We start from the raw sequence: 18,249 nt of genomic DNA on the forward strand, positions 1-18,249 counted from the left end.
AACATTTAATATTTATTTTTAAATATAAATCCGCCTGGAATGGTTCTTAGCTGACTTGTTTTCCGTAGTGTAGTTTGTCAGTATAATTTATTTAAGATTAATAGATCGATTATTATTTTACACATTTTGGAACTCTATTTTTATATTCTTTGAGTAAAGAATAGGAAAACAAAGAAATACTGAGAACCGTTGCTGCCGGTGTCAAGCCCGGAAAAAGGATGAGACAATTTTTTTTTTGTTTTTATTTTCATTTTTTTTTATTTGTTTTTTTTTATTTATCTATTTTTATTTTTTTTTTTAATTTTTTTTTCATTTTTATTTATTTATATATTTTTGTTGTTGTTTTCTTTCTCTTTCAATTTAGTTTTTTTTGTCATTAGTTTTTTTTTCATTATTTTTTCTTTTACAAAATTTGATTCTTATTTTTTTTAATTTTTATCATTTATTTACTATGTTATAAGTGTTTTTCTTTGTTTGTTTTGTTTATTTATTCATTTTTGAATTTATCTTTAATGTTATTTAGTATGTTTCGTGTCTTATAAATTTGTTCTGTGTTTGTTCTTTTTTAATTCTTTTTATTCTGATCGTTCGGAGGTTGGGTTCTTTTTTTTCAGATATATTCAAACAGTTGGAAAGGAGTGGGTTAACATATTTAAATACCATTCTCCTCCCCAATGCTCCAGTGGATGTGTATTTGCGGTTTATGAATTACGAGGGATTATTCTTAAATCTAGCTTTTTTCAATCACTGGGGGCTAATTGGGTGGAAATGATATTTCGTGTTTTATGTTTGTGAAACATATCTGTCTCCTGTGTTGTTTTTATAGTGTTTTAGTTCAAGTAACAAACAAACAGTCTTAATCATTTTAAAATCGTAGACGTACAACGTAGACAACTGCGTGAGGCGGTAGGGTAGGGCTATGCTCAAACGATAAAATAGGCTCTTGTATCCATATTTTTATGAATTTGCATGATTCTGTGATAGGAATAATGTAGATTACTTCTCCTATTCATTCGAGCTATTAGTTTGAACTGGGCTTCTTTTTATATATTAAAAGATCATATGAACTAAAATCCTTTTTTTTTTGTTTTTTTTTGCTTTCTTTTTTTCTCTTTTTTTTTTGTTTTTCATGTATGCATGTATTACCGCCACTACCGCCAAATCAATTGGTTATACGATGACACGGGACGTCGAGTTTGAAATAACTCGAGTAAACTTCAAGCCATCACCTAACATCAAAGGACCCCTAAGATGGTTTCGCAACATATGGATCTCATCCCAAGGATTTTATCAACAGCTGAACATAGAGTTCTATAACATGGTGAGAGCGTTCCATTTAATTTTATTGTTTTAAATCTAATACAGTCCCCCCACAATCATGGGTCACACACAATTATTAGTCACCGGTCATTTGAACTGCTGATATCTACTAAACTAAAAGAAATTTTTTCATACTACTATTTTTAGTTTATCGATAATATCATCAAAATGCATTAAAAATATTATGGGTGCGCTTGATAACAGTTAAATTGCTGTTTGTATAGTTTTTGTCATATGTTAATAATTATCTGTTGAACTATCGCAAAAATTTCCAATGTTTTAAGGTTGACATCTTAAACCGTTAAGCCCCTTATGCGCGTATTTGAAAAATTCCAACAAAATAAATAGGTCTCATATAAGCAAAAAGGACGAGTTTACGTTTTCCAAATGAAACTGAGCAAATAAAACGCGAAATTTCAAAATTATTGGCAAAATAAAATTGACCCATAATTGTTACAACATTTACCCAATTTCCCACAATCATGGGTCACTGTTTTGCTAGCAAAGCAAAACATTTCTTGGTTGCTATAGCTCAACCCAAATGCCCCTTGAGTTTATGCTATCAAAGAATGCCCCTGAATGTTTTCCTGAAACGCGATGATTTCCACGTTGATATTCGGGTGTTGCCATGGACTTCTATGTGACTAATAATTGTGAGTAATTTGACTAATAATTGTTACGGTCTACAATTTTGACCCATAATTGTGGTTTTGTAAAACGCTGATTGTTTCGGTAAATTATGTAATTTTGTAACAAAACTGAAAATAAAAACACATTTGAACTCAAAGAGGAAGCATTTAATGACTGAAATTCATGCAAAGTTTTATTTTTGGTCAACTAACACTCGAACAAACTAGCATTTTGTGTTGAAAGGATACGTTAAGTGACTAATTATTGTGGGGGAACTGTATATAAAGATGAGTTGGACTATATATGTTTGTTTGTATGCACCTTATGCAAATCCACACCGCTTGACCGATCAGCCTGAAATTTGGTACAGTTATGTGTTTGGACCATGGGAAGGTTTTAGTAATAGTTTCGAGCCCCTCCCACCTGAGAAAAGGGACCCTCCCAAAGAACTTTCGTTTTTATTCCCACGAACCAAAAGTCATGGCACCTGTTTTGCCAACCGATTTTCGTTTCTTTTGGCGGGGTTGTTTTCACCATCACCATGGGCCGGGCATTAGAAACGACCATCCAGAGCTCACGTGTACTGGAAAGCAAATCAAAGCCTGCTAGCGATTTAAAAATTCATAGCGAAGTTTTTGGCGGGTTTTTTTCCTTCTACTGTTCAAAGCACGTGGTACTGGTACGAGGTATTTGATTGCAATAATGAGCCTTAATTAAGGATTAAAAAATACAATTACCCTGTTAGGAATATATTGACTAGAATTTCAGTGGTTTTCAAAGTGCTCTCTACCGCCACCCGGGGGCTTTGAGAGTCTAAAAGGATACACAGTGAGCTGAAAAGTGAACAGTGAATAACTATTTCAACTGGAGGCTGAAAAACTAATGAACAGCGTTTTCATAGACTCCAGCTTTTAAGAACCAACCATTTTCATATTTTTAGGATTCCTTATAAAGAAAGAAAAAATAATAAGATTCAGAGTTATACTTTGAAGGCTGCAATTTCAATGCTTTGATAGCCGCCGGGAAATTTAAACGGGGGAGTAGAAATTTTATTAGATAATAAAATCTGAGGTTATAAGCTTTATACAGTTCTATTTCATTGACCAATTTATAACTTTTGATTTATTTTTGGCCATCAATGTGTTCAATTCTACCATCCAATTTGGAAAAAAATCGTTTGGTAATGCGAGTTCAAACAAATGATTAAAAAGAATTTTAACATTGATCATTCTTCAAAATAATAAACAGAATGATAGTGTCCGAGGATAAAAAACTTAAAAAGAACTCAAATAAGACCATTTCAATAACATTTAAATGGTAATTTCGGTTCAGAGATGATTTATTTTCGATAACTCAAAGAAACTTTTAGTAAAACATTCTACATTTAAGAAAAACTAATCATAAAACAGTGTTCAATTAAAAAGCGAAAAAAGCACACATACAATTGAAAACATGCAAAATGAGTCTAAAACATAGTTCAACAAGGTTCGGAAGTGTTTTCTGAAAATTTTTAAGTGAATAAAACTTAAATATACCATTTTACAAGTAGATCATCCATCTTGAAAAGTGGAATAATCTCCAAAAGAGATTTTCATCGAATGGAGGATGGGAAAGATAGAAAATTATTTTATCATTTGCATTTAAAAAATTAAAGGGCAAATCTATTCGAGCTTCTTAGAAAAAAACTGGGTTAAAAAAAAAGTTTTTCGTGATAGGGAAAGGGAAAGAAAATTATTTTGAAAATCTATTGATAATCCTCAAAACTATATGCTTCTTCAAAAAAAAATTAAATCGATAAACACAGTGAAACAAAACATACGTGGCCAAACATGAGCCAAATTTCTTTAAATGACGAATATAAAGCTTCCAACATTTCAAAAAATCAAACAACTCATTTTGATTTATATTTTTTGTGAACCCGAGCAAGGCCGGGTAAAATAAGCTAGTTATATATAAATACTGTAGTTAGATTCGTTGGGATTAATTAAGCGACCTGTCTCAAACCGCCAACGTATTTCCTCCAACTGGTATCATGAGGGGTCAGTTCACTATCTTGTTCTGCTTTCAGTTCATATTCATCTGAAGTGGACTTAAGGAAGTGCAGGATGGTATAACCAACGTCTCAAGATCGCTTACTATTCTAAGCTGCCTACTCTAAACTTTTATTTCCCTGACCCCTCTACCCACATTTCATTTTCAGCGTCAGCTTCCCACAGCTATTTAAACGCCACAAAAAAAAAAAATATTTATTTTTAAATATATTTCATATTTCATATTTTTAAAATAATACCATAAAAGTTTCTAACAATTTTTAAAGTTTCCATTGGTTCTCATGAATATTGAACAGCAAAAAAGATTTTATGATGTGAAAAATAATCAGAAGAATATTTGAGAAACCGTAGTTTAATTATGTTTCGGGAGTTTTCCTAATAGTAAAAATGTCACGAAAATTCATACTGATAGTGCTTCAAAATATGAAAAGGATGTTTTATGAATGGATTTTTGAGAAAAATCAACCCAGAGATCCAATTAAATATCAATATAGTGCGCGATCCGAGAGGTTATTGGCTTGGAAGTTAAATTTGATGAAAATAGTGGTTCAACTCTTTGACGTCGTTTTCCAAAAATGGCAAAAAAAGGCAGCCCAATTTGCCATATTTTGTAGCCCAGAAATGTGGGAATCTATCCAACGTAAAATTAGAGTGGAGTTATGTGGAGTTTTTTTTAAATCTCTAGTTGAAGTTATAAAATTCAAAATATTTATCGTTTTTTGCAACTAAATTCCATATAAATAATTTCAACTTTATTCCAAATCACAAATGTTTATTAGATAAAGTGTAAAATATGCCCAACAAAAATATAAAAATAATTGCAAAGCAATATGTATTCGCGATTTAAATATCTATTCGTTTTTCAATGTAAGCAAATCTTTGCGAATTTTTCAAAAAAATATTCAATCTTTTCTTAGCATTTCTTTGAGAACTCCGAAACGGGTAAACTTTAAACTATAATTTTCATGGTTTCATTTAGCTTGAAAATGCGGGAACACGATGAAATATTTGAATAGATAATTATGAGCGCTTCAAAAACCGACTTTCTGCCAGCTTTTCTGGGATTTGGACCACTGTGCGGCCCTTTAACCGGAGAATCGGCGCGGGAACCTAAAGTAAGTAAGTAAGCACGGTACAATGTAAACGGTTGAAATGTAGTAGTTGGGACACAGAGAACAGAGTTCGAGCTGGAGCTCAACACGTGTGAGTGAATACCAACCTAAGTTTCAAACCAAATGCGTAAGTGGACTAACATACATAAGATGTCGCTACCGGTACACCTATTTTTGTTTTCATTTTTTCGACACGCTTAGAAATTAATACACATCGCTTATCTCAAAGGAGGCCAGTGCAATGTATGACAGTAACACAAATTTTGGTGTAATAAATTTTAAAACATCATGACTTAAAAAAAATGTAAATATTTCAATCACAATTGAACGCTGTCATATGCCCCATATTGTTCAAACAATTTTGGCGCTGAATTGAAAGTTGAATTCGAAGTGTTAAAGTATGTGTTGGGATTTTACTATCAGTTAACAGTTTTCTAGAACAGAAAATGTGAACATAAATGTTATAATTGTAAACTATGGCTCGATATTCTGGTTGATGTTACCTGAGATCGATAGATGAGGACTTGTAACTCAGGGTTAGTGAATCAGTAGAAATGAATAAAGTTATTAATAAACATGAGTTACAAGATAACATCCACCGGAATACCGACCCATAATTAACAATTATAACATTTATGTTCACATTCTCTGCTCTAGAAAACTATTTACTGACAGACATACTTTAAAACTTGGAATTCAACTTTCAACTCAGCGCCAATATTTATTGAACAATATAGAACATATGCTGGGACATATGCCAGCGATTAAAGTATGATTGAAATATGATTTGCATTTTTGAAAATCAAGATGTTCTTAAAATTTATTAAACAAAAAGTTGTATTACTCTCATACATTGCAATGGCCTCATTTGAGATAAGCTATGAGTATTAATTTCTAAGCGTGTCGAAAAAATGGAAAAATATGTGTACTGGTAGCGACATCTTATGGATGTTAGTCCACTTACGAATTTGGTTTGAAACTTAGGTGGGTATTCTCACACACGTTTTCAACAAATTTTTGTTCGGAGCCCGATGTCTGTTCTCTGTGGTTGGGATGTCATTTGGCGCTTACCGTTCGAGTCCTGTTGAATCTCTATTGAGAAAGATATTGATTGATGCTCATTATAGACACTATAATTTCATATAGTCTGGCAAAGAGAATGACGGGAGCCAATCGAACTGTCACTTGCGGGAGCCAATCGAGCATTCATTCAAAATGTTCAAGCCCTTGTATGACTTTCTCGAATGCTCAATGTAAAATTATTTCTCAGTTAAGCAAATCCCATAATATTTCGATAACTTGAATTCGAAAGGCCTTTTTTTTAACAATATTAAATGTAAATATTAAAAAAAGATCTGCTGAACAGCATATTCGAAATTTATTTAATTTTTTTTTAACGTTTTCCTATTCTATTATGTCACGGGAGTTTCTTTTGAAGAAAAAAATCAATCGAAGTAACCATTGGCATAGTTTTTTGTTGTGAAGTAGATCATTTCAGACAAATTGAGTAAGCGATCCGCTGAAAATTTTGGTTTTTCTGTGTTTAAAAATGAAGTGTTTTTACGCAAATTGCTCCAACAGCTCACGATTTACGCTGAAAAATGTTGGATACTTTCGTTTTCCAAAAGAGGAATCTCTACGGAAACATTGGATTTTTTTTTGTGAACTACCCGCAGACGTTCATTTGCCGGAGAGTGCTAGGCTTTGCAGTGTAAGTAACTTAAATATTTGGTCTTGAATAAAATACTCATTTATTTATTATAACAGCTTCATTTCGATGAAAAGGACCTTTATTTGTCTCCGAGTGGTAAGGTATTAAAGTATCGGAATGCTTCGCCAGTTTTCAACCGCGTTGCACAGTTGCGCTCGAGTGATGCACGTGACGAAAACATCAAACCGCAGCATGTAACAAATCCTTCCGATTATAATGAAGCCCATCAATCGGAATTAGTCCAGATTGAGTCCGATTGCGAATACACTCAAGCTGAGTTCCTGGATGAAGCGTTTCTGCACCCAGAAGGGTTAGGAGGTGTAGCTGTGGGACAACAGCTTGCGACCCATGCCTCTTGCAATCGGTGCACAGAATCTTCAAGGTATTTTAAAAACATTCAAATGAGTGTTTAAACCGAGACGAAATAAAATATATGCATGAACACATACTTTTCATAAGAGAAAATTTTTGAAGAATCGATTGAGCATTGTTTCAGATGCTTCAAGCTTTTTATTCAGAATTATTTGAAAAATATAGGGGAATAGGTGTCGAAAAAGGATTATATCTCCGTTGGGGAGCTTGTCCGGCATCAGAAAGTATGTCTAATTGATTCTTCGGAAATTTTCATTTAAGCAAAGTATATTTTCATAGATTTCTAAGGCATCATATAATTTATTTCTTCGCGGTCTATACTCTTTTGTGCGCTAAGTACTTACTAATTTTTTTTCTCTCAGAACTCTCCAGGAGTACCAAGAAGAAACGCTGAACTTGAAAAGAAAGCTGGAAAACATCTCCGCAAAAGTAGGATCGGATCAATTCCGATTGATGAGCGGCAACTTGAAAAGGTTGAGAAAATGGTCGGACTCGAGTATCATCGAAGGATTGCGCTGTAGATTTTCATGTGGTTCAACAGCATATGAAATCGAGAGCAAAAAGCGATTTCTCCCAAGTGGAAGAACGCTGAGGAATCGATTGCAATCAATTCATTTTGACAGTGGTGTACTCGAAGAAGTTTACCAGCTACTTTCTCACAAAGTATGCCACATAGAAGAAGCGGATAAGAACTGTATCCTGGTTTTCGACGAGATGGCAATTCAACCTGGATTAAACTTTTGCAACAACCTGAAAAAGTTTATCGGAGAAAACACACTTCCTGGACATTCTGGTTTAGCCAATCATGTCATGGTGTTCATGTTGGCCGGGCTCCGAAGAAGATGGAAACAAGTTGTTGCATATTTTTTTTCGGGTGATTCCATTGAACATGGATGTCTAAAAGAAATCATCTTCCAAATCATCTGCAGATCAGAATCTGCTGGACTGCGTGTGCATGCGGTTGTCAGCGATTGCGGAAGTAATTTCTTTTTTATTTTGGTTTTTTATTTCAATTTATGTCAGAATCCTAATTTTAAAATATGGGTTTTCAATTTTTTCAGGCAACAACAAACGTTTTTGGAATGACCCTGTTGATCCATCTCGCCAACTTGAAATCATGCCGGATACGATCCACGTATTTAAAAGCATGATCCAAGGCTGGATCGCAAACCTTGTGATATACCTGGACGAACAAACAGTTGAAGCATTTGGTCTTTCATCATCGGTAGCCGATATAAGACATTTGCGACAGCTTGTTTTATTCGAGAAGGATTGCGATCTTCGCATGGCATGTGGCCTCCGAATGGAAGACGTCGATTTCTCGAAGAGTATGTCCAACTTCGAGAAGATGAAAGTGAAAAGTTCGACAAAATATGCAAATCATGCGGTAGCTGTTGCATTGAGGTTCTTCGCCGAAGAGACAGGCAACAAAGATCTGCTTACGACTGCATTGTTCATCGACCAGATTGCTTCGTGGTTCACATACATGACGTCTCGGTCCTCTCAGCTGGCGTTCAGTCTAAAGAATGCAGATGCCTATTCAAAAGCCATCACTTCCCTGAACACGTTTCAATACATTGTTCACAACTGCAAGGTTGGATCAAACGGGAAAATCAAACCATGGCAAGCTGCTGTTGTGATGGCTACAGACAGCATAATAAGACTGCAGGAGACTTTTCTACGTCATCAAGGGTTTGATTTTTTCTTAGGTGGAAGAGTGGTCCAGGATCCTCTAGAAAATGTCTTTTCACAACTTAGAAGCCGCCGAATGAGGCCAAATGCATTGCAGGTAAAGGACAGTTTAAAGCTCCTTTCGGTTTCCCAGTACCTGAACGACGTCAGTAATTCATCATACGATTGGGATGACAGTAGTTGGTTGGCAGACTTCACAAATAACTCTGCTCTAGACAATTCAAATCAGCAGCGGATTTGTGAAGACGCTACCCCAGATGAAGATGATGATATTAGGGATGAGGATGAGGATATTATCAGAGAATGTAACACTTTGTGTAATAGAAATTCTGAGTTCAACGTCATATACTACCTGTCAGGCATGATTCTGAACCAGATTGCAGAACGTTCTCAGGTGTGTACCGATTGCCTTAGCAGTTGTTTAGCGTCCGACATTCCAGCGGATGATGTTGCGGCTTTTACAAAGGCAAAAGACTATACTGGTGCAGCTTTGACGTACGTGAATATCGAAACTTTTAATTATTTCGTAGAGCTTGAAGAAATTTTTAAAAAAAATGTCGAACAACTGAAAGCCGTCAATGTTGAAGTTGACAAACATCTTAGAAATTTAATGTCTACCGTTCCTGCAGTTCACATGCCTAATTGTCATTCAATCCGAACAAAAATACTAGCAAAATACGTTTTGTTTCGTCTGCGTATTGCTCGTGTCCAAATTCCACGGGAAAAACGAAAAGACAGCAAATCAATGGCCATTTAATAACACCTTAAAATAAAAAAAATACACTTATCCTTCTTATCCCTTACCGTTGTTTAATTATTTTTTAGAATAAGAATGACAAAAATAAATTGCGGAAATTATATTTATAATTACAATTAACTCAATTACTCTACTTATTCTCTAGCTTTCTTTTCATTTTTAAAACAAACTCAATAGTCTGTTGAGGAGAAAAAAAATGATTTTAGAATGCGTGGAATAACTTTAGCAAATGTTAAGCATTAAGTTTTTTAAAATCTTTCAGAATTACAATACTTCTACCATGGTTATCCAATATTTCAGAAAGTTTGCTCGATTGGCTCCGCAAGTGACAGTTCGATTGGCTCCCATCATCCGCTTTGCCAGACTATATGAAATTATAGTGTCTATAATGCTCATCAATTATAGAGAGATCCAGGCGCATCTTTCAACTAGTAGCCAACGCAACTGTACTCAACATCTATCCAGTCACAAGGCTAACAGATCACTCATGGTTTTATGCTATAAAAGCCGGCGGTAATCGCTCAATCGTGCTTCCGAAATTCCATGAATTCATTGCAAAATATTCGGGACACATAAATACAGCTCAATACAGGTGGTTCAAAGAACGCGAACGAAAGCGGAGCAGGAATCTATATAATCTACATAATCTACATCTACAAACAAGCTGTACACTACCCGGCGAATGTAGTATTTTCTCAGCAGAAGCGTACGCACTAAATGTTGTTGTCCAAGAAACCAACAGGAATAATCGTTTTCTGATCTTAACCGATTCTGCCAGCTGTTTGGGTGCACTTTTTGAAGGTACACACCAAAAAATTTATAAAATTACTCGAGACAGAAACGCTTGAAGACCCAATTATGTTTCGCCCTAATTAGGAATTGATTTAATTTCACATCGTTTTCAATCTAAACTTAACAAACACCCAAGCTTACGGGCCATAATTTTCGAAAGACTTAACTGTATCATGATCTAATTCATGAAAGATGTATTTTTCAATCATATTGAATATAAACTTATAAAAATGACCTAAATTTAAATTTAAGAAGATGTAAAATTATGTGCGCGGTTACAATTTGGCAACCCTGCGAAGAAACAGAAACAAAACAAATTAAAAGCAAGTGCATTCTATTTTGGTGCGTATTGTCACGGGAAATTAAAGCCAGAAAGTGTTCTTTCGGGTGAAAAAGGCGATTCCCTCTTGCGCTCTTGATAACGTGGATAACAGCTTTGGGTAATAAGGTAAATATGTCGAAAATTCCATCACGATTTAGAATGATATATAAAACGTAATATTAATTTTAATGTACATTCAATAAGTGATTGAAAATTACTCCAAATTCAAATTCAATCCTTGAAATCATCTACACTGAAATTAAAATGCATTAATCACAAAACATTGAAAGCGATTTTTCAATGTAAATTAAAAAATGATGTAATCAAAACAGCACTGAAATTGAGTTTGTTTTAATATTACACATTGCGAATATATTATTATAACTTGTTTCATTTTCTTTCGATATATTTACATATTCATTTATTTGCTCGTTTTCTTTCAAGGTTAGCACTTCCGTGTGCTATTTTCAGCGGTTTTCTAGAATTTAAGAACAGCGGCTCTGCCGCGGAGTTTGACAGCAGCTCAAATTTTCGTTTTTTGTTTTGGTAGGTCGAAATTTTTATTTTATACCTTCGAAAATCGCATTGCAATTTGAAAGAAAATGTTTATTTTCCTTAGATTTCATCGTTCCGGTCTTATTGCGTGAAGTCTGAAACAACACCAGCTGGGACGGGCCATTTCGAGTAAGGTAAAATAATCTTGATTATCTAACAACGTTGCATAAAATGATTTATGGATATTTTCATTAAACAGCTGGATTATTCTTAGACTAAAAGGTACCGGGATCTGCTATATGCTAGCGTGAACTACGAAGACAGCTGGTGGACCGGGTTTGCCACGAAATGGGGCATTTCGGCCTAAGTTGGCTACTCAGAGACCAAACGTGCCACTACTCTCAGAGTTTGCCTTAGTGAATTCCTTGCCAGAAATCCTGCAGTATAAACTTGATGAAAGCAGTACACAAAACCTTGTTCTGTACCCTGGAAAAGGTAAGATTTTTTTAGAGTGCCTTGCATGTCATAAAGTTTTCCATTTTTCATTTTAGGAATCCCACTGGCCTTGAACATAGATCGACTAGCTGATAATTCCGGAAGACCAATCGAAAAACGGAGTTCGATACCCGGTTCAATAAAAAACCTTGACTGGAATTTCTGGTGCCAACTGGTTTGTTCTGTATTCCAACATTAAACATCCTCTAAGGCATTGAAGAAGACAATTTTTTAGTGTAATAAAAATTATTTTGTATGTGCATATATTATAGTGTCTTCAATGAATTACTGCATATCCGCAAAAATCTTTAAAACCATTCCCTGAAATTGATAAAAATGATTAAACAAAAAAGCACCCAAAAGAGAAAAAACTATAAAATTACATCACATATTATGTAATAAAAAAGAAGCGTCATAAATGACGGAGTCTTTCATGGCAGATTAATATTACAGGTTTTTAAATTTTACAGACGTGTAATATTTAACTAGCACCAAAAATTCCGTCATATATCGAAATGCCGATATCTGAACTTTTCTTGTACTGTGGTTAAATTAAAAGCAAATTTTCGATTGCTTTGATTTAGTAGAATTATTCAAATATTAGAATGTACGATGCAATATTATATCATCAATGATCCAAATTTATGTCATAAATGATGCTACGCTTTTGTGCGTCCTACTTGACGTAAATTTAAATCATTGATGATGTAATATTATGTCGAATGTGCTATTCAATTATAGCCGGAAATTTTATGTCTTCGAGCGTTTCTGTATTTTCCAGTGAAATTTTATGTCAAAAGTGATGCTTCTTTTTTGTGCATCCTTTTTGACATAAATTTACACCAAAAATTTAATAGTGTGTAGTTCACGACATCCATGGATTCAGTCTCTAGAGAATCAAACACGCGGTCGCAATATTATTTTCACGGTTCTAAGGCTCGAAAGGAACACAAAATAAAAGAACAAAATTAGAAAAAAAAGAATCAAGAGAAACATCTTTTCTAGACTTCTCAAATAATACAATATTTACGAAACTTTGTTGACTCTATAACATTAAAACACGAATGTCATAAGTTATGACTCATAAAGTTTCTCAAATAAAATTATAATAATTTATATACAGGTGCAGAAATAAATTAGCCCCCAGCCGCGTCCACGGTTATTTCAATTTCACATGTTTATTAGCTTCCTATTAGAAAAACAAAGTTTTTTTTTTGTAATATTCTGATTTTGATCCTAAACTCGATTGTATCACAGCTTCCGGTAAACCATTTCGCGGAATTCATTTAGGCAGTAACGCGTAACACTAGGCAGTTTCCAATGTGTGAATAAGTCTATAGGCGGTATGGATAATGGGAAATTGTGCCATTACGCGGTTTGTTTAAAATGTTCAGAAGAACGACCTAGAAACATCGATCAGAATTACGAGGATCGTCCCAAGCTTTGGGTAAACCTAGAAACACGGGGCCATCCTAAATCTTTGAGTAAACCTAGAAAAACGGGAATGTCTTAGAAAAATAGATCAGAGTCAAAAGGCGGCCTTCTCACGCAGCGCACTCGAACTAGCGCGTGTGGTCCTTACGCGTCGCGTTGCGGGCTAGGGGATTAGATTTAGATTTATTTTAGGCATCTTTGGGTAAACCTTGATACACAGGGCTTTCCTAGATCTTTGAGTAAACTTAGAAAAACGGTGCCGTCTCAGAAACATAGATCAGAACTAAGAGGCCGCCTCCTCACGCTGCGCGCTCGAACTAGAATGCTGTTTGGCTGCAGGGAATTCTCCCTAGCTTTGGAAAAATCTAGAAACAAGGGGCCTCCCTAAATTTTTCAGTGAACCTAAAAAACGGGACCGTCATAGAAACAAAGATTAGAGCTAAGAGGCTGCCTCCTCACGCTCCTCGTTCGAACTAGGGTGAAGAATGGTCCTTACGCTTCGCGTTGCGGACCGGGCTAGGGGATTGTCCCTAGCTTTGGGTAAACCTAGATACATGGGGCCTTCTTAGATCTTCGAAAAAAAGGGGCCGTCTCAAAAATATAGACCAGGACTAAGAGGACGTTTCCTCAAGCTGCGCGTTTGAATTAGATCCTAAGCTTTACGAAACCAAAAAAAAGTCATTTGGATACAACATTTGCTTAGTATATTTCTGAGCAAATATCTTAACGCGTAATGTAGCATACTGCCAAAAAGACGAACGGCGAAAAGCCTCATACCGCAAAAAATAACACCGCCAAATAAGGCCATTAGCCAAATGATAAACCGCCAAATCGACCAAACATCCAATAGGCATGCTGCGTTTTAGGTTTTATTTGGCAAATGGTAAACCACCAAAATAATTGAGCAGAGTGAAACACAGCTGAACCAACTTGGTTGAATGCTCGTCAAAGATTGAAAAGTTTTATTTTCCTAACAAACTAGGTAACTAAGGATAAATTCGTAACTATGCTTCGCACCACCGCTGCTTACTACGTCCTAACACTCCTCCCTAAGCTACGAGTCCTACCAAGTTCTTGAATGCTTCATGCTTCAGACTCATTAACGCCTTGGTGAAACCGTCTGCTGGTTGATCTTTTGTGTTGATGTAAGACAGATCAACAACGCCTTCTTTCAGTGCATCTTTCACGAAGTGATACCGGATGTCCACATGTTTCGTCCTCGGATGGTACCCTTGGTTCCTTGCGATACAGATGGCGGATTGATTGTCACATCGTATCGGGATGACTCGTTCTCCAAAAATCTGCAACAGTAGATGGCGCCACCAAAGAGCCTCTTGGATGGTTTTGGACAGCGCAAGATACTCCGCCTCGCATGAAGACAACGCAACAGTTGCTTGCCGCTTCACGTTCCATGACACAGCTCCTCCCATCATGGTGAAAACATAGCCAGTTGTCGATTTCCGGCTATCAGGATCTCCTCCCCAATCCGCATCTGAGTATCCAACTAGATGACCTCCTGCTCGGCTGTACTCGATACGGTTGGAAACGGTTCCCTTCAGATACTTGAATATCTTCTTCACAGCTTCCCAGTGTTGGCGACCAGGGTTACTGCAGAATTGGCTGACCTGATTCACGGCGAATTTAATATCCGGCCTCGTTGCTTGAGCCAAATACGTCAGGCAACCAATTGCTTCCTCGTACGGAACCTCCTTCATCTCCAGAATTTCGTCCCTCGTGCTCGGGCACATCGTCTTGTCCAGCTTCGTGCTTGGATCCATCGGAACCGAAACTGGGTGGCAGTTTCCCATGTTGAACCGCTGCAAGATGCTCTCTACGTACTGAGCCTGATCGATCCACAGTTTACCATCAGCTCGGTCACGGGAAATTCGCAATCCTAGACAAAGTTGGGCCTCTCCAAGATCCTTCATTTTGAACCGCTGACATAGAAATTCCTTCAGCTTCTTCTTCAGGCTCGGGTCGTTTGAAAAAATTAGAAAGTCATCAACGTAAACGGTGACGGAAAGCATTTTTCCACACGCCAGCTGGTAGTACAGGCAATTGTCCACCTTCGATTGCGATAAGCCAAACTCCTTCAGTGCTCCATCAAATTGTGCGTTCCACACTCGTCCGAACTGCTTTAAACCATAAAGCGCCTTCTTGAGCAAACAGACCTTATTGCTCGTATCGCCGAACCCTTCCGGCTGATCCATGAAGATGACCTCATCTCCGAGACTTCCTTGAAGATACGCACTCACAGCATCCATTTGCTCGATATCCAAGTCGTGCTCCACTGCAAGCGCCAACAGATATCGAATCGTCGAATACCGGCCACCGGTGAATAGACCTCGTCGTAGTCGATCCTGGACGTTGCGAACACCCCTTCACGACAAGACGCGCCTTGTACTTGTCGATTCGTCCGTCAGCATCTCGTTTGGTCCTGAACACCCACTTGTTGCGTATCGGTTTTCGGTCTTCCGGCAAATCAGCTAACTACACAGGTTTGATTCTCCTCCAAAGATCGAATCTCCTCTCGCATGGCGGCCAACCATTGGCCTCGGTCCGGCCTCGCCAGGGCTTCAGCGTAACTCACGGGATCGTCAGTAGCAACCAAGGATGTCTGGGGGGAATTATCCAGGACAGTAAAAGGCGTAAAAGTAACATAATCGGAATACTCCCGACCGCTGCGCCTAAACTCTAGCTGCTGATCAGCCGGTCTACTAAGTTGCGGTGGGAGCGCAGAGTCAGCATCCTCGGATTGGGTAACAGATTCTTCCATCTGCATCGTTGTCAATTCTATGAAATTGACAGGATCTGGGCTTGAAAAATTGACCAAAGCTGTCGGCTTTCCCTCTTCGACCAAGATGACATCACGGCTGATGAACACTTCGTTGCGGACCGGATCGTACAACCTGTATGCCTTGGAATCTTCGGCATACCCAACGAAAATGCATGCCTGGGACTTCGGATCCAGCTTCTTGCGTTTCTGCTTCACCACATGCGCCATCGCACGTGAACCAAAGACCTTTAGATGATGCAAGTTCGGGCGTTTTCCGGACCATGCTTCCTCGGGTGTGATGTTCTCCAACGCTCTTGATGGACACCGGTTCGTGATATAGGCTGCTGTCAAAATCGCTTCAGCCCAAAACTGCTTCGGCAATTTAGAATCGTTCAGCATCGCAAGGGCCTTTTCCAGAAGAGTGCGATTCATCCTCTCCGCCAACCCATTTTGTTGCGGAGTGTATGGGCAGGTTTTCTGGTGCTGTACTCCGTCCTTCTCGAAACTTTTCCGCATCTCTTCGTTGACGTACTCGGTTCCGTTGTCAGTTCTCAACACCTTCAGTTTTCGTCCAGTTTGCCGCTCGACCCTGGCCTTGAACCGTTCGTAGACATCCTTTACCTCGCTTTTCTTTCCCAAGAAATACAGGAACACCTTCCTACTGGCGTCGTCTATGAAAGTGATGACATAACGACTTCCACCAAGCGACGGGACTTCGATCGGGCCACACAAGTCTGAGTGCACCAGATCCAGCAAACCTTTCGCCTTGGAACCACTTGAAGGAAACGGATTTCGTGCATGCTTCCCTTCGATGCATGCCACACATTCGGGTATCGTTCCGGACCATTTCAAACCGTCGACCATCGATTGCAGTTTCGTCATATTCTGCTGACCGAGATGACCTAAGCGTTTGTGCCACATTTCTGCGCTTACCGTCAGCAACGAACCATCCATCTTGCGATTGAGTCGATATAGCCCTTCTTGATGAGTTCCAGAAGCTATAATGTTGCCACTCTTCTCGCGAACCTTACAGCCTTTTGCGTCGAACAAAACCGTCAATCGTTTCTGGCATATTTTGCTCACCTACAGTAGATTTGCTGCTAGTTCAGGAATCTGCAACACCTCTTGAACCTCGATAGGACCTTCGTTGACTTCCAGCTTGACGAAACCTTTGGACACAGACGTCATCTAACCGTTGTTCGCTGTTCCGACCGTGTGAGAAAGAACTTGCTGCTTCACAAAACCGTCAGTCGAACGCGCCATGTGTGCTGTCGCTCCTGAGTCAAAGTACCACTCGGACTCAACAACGTTGCCAATCGAAAACACGCTGCACATTGCCTTGTTGTTCGCCGTCTTCTGGGGACATTTCGCCGTATAGTGACCAGGTTTTCCGCAGATGAAACAACCGCCGTCCTTTTTGCCGTTATTCTTGCTGCCACGCCGCTTTGATTTTTGTGCGCTATGAAGCGCGCCATCAGCACCACTCGACTTCGATACTGTTTGAATTTTAACGTCTTGAAGTATCTTAGTCTTTACCGCATCCGCCGTCAGTGCTGCTCCCGAAGCCTCCAATCCCATGATCATCGGCTCATAATTCGCAGGGAGTCCCATCAACAGCAACGCCGCCAGCCACGAATCGTCTACTCGGAATCCAATCCCGGCGAGCTTATGGACAGTGGACATCAAACTATCGACATATGATTCCACGCTTCCGCATTCCTCCAGCCGTATCGATGTCAATTTCCGCAGCAGACCGATTTTCCTCGTCAGACCGTCGTCCTGAAAAGCTCTTCGTAGCTTCTCCCAAGCTTCCTGTGCCGTTCGTGCGTCCTGAACTAGGCTGTAGTTCATCGATTCCAAACTCAGGCAAATTGTAGCGAGTGCCCTCAAGCTCAACTCCTCGTCGACATGTTGACCTTCTCCGGGACAAGCAGCGTACCACGTGCCTTCTCGAATTAATATCATTTTCATGCCGAACGCCCACGTTGAGTAATTCTCGCGACCTTTAAGTTTCTCCAGCGCCGGGAGACTGACTTGTCCGAGAACTCGAACGTTTCCGCCTGCGTGCGCTTGTGCACCATTCGAACCATCGCCAAATCCGCTGTTGATTTGCGAAGGATTTCGACCGCTCACTCCGCTAGCACCGCCTTGTGCTGCTGGACCGCTGGGGGAATCTCTTTCCAGAACCATGACTTCTTGAAAACTGCTTGCAGAATCTTCCGGGCTTCAATTATTCAGCTGGGCTCATAACCAATTGAGCAGAGTGAAACACAGCTGAACCAACTTGGTT

The 18,249-nt window shown here is 38.4% G+C and overlaps 1 long non-coding RNA gene across 1 annotated transcript; it reads left to right on the plus strand.

Moving 5' to 3' along the window:
- Positions 1–10,423: 10,423 nt before the first annotated feature.
- Positions 10,424–11,968, plus strand: LOC129740388 (uncharacterized). Its single transcript, XR_008736223.1, has 5 exons — positions 10,424–10,885; positions 11,204–11,305; positions 11,379–11,448; positions 11,514–11,749; positions 11,806–11,968. It is a non-coding gene; the product is annotated as an uncharacterized LOC129740388 (long non-coding RNA).
- The last annotated feature ends 6,281 nt before the right edge of the window (positions 11,969–18,249 follow it).

The sequence above is a fragment of the Uranotaenia lowii genome, chromosome 1 (genome assembly GCF_029784155.1).
Source record: "Uranotaenia lowii strain MFRU-FL chromosome 1, ASM2978415v1, whole genome shotgun sequence".
Classification (NCBI taxonomy): Eukaryota; Metazoa; Arthropoda; class Insecta; order Diptera; family Culicidae; genus Uranotaenia; species Uranotaenia lowii.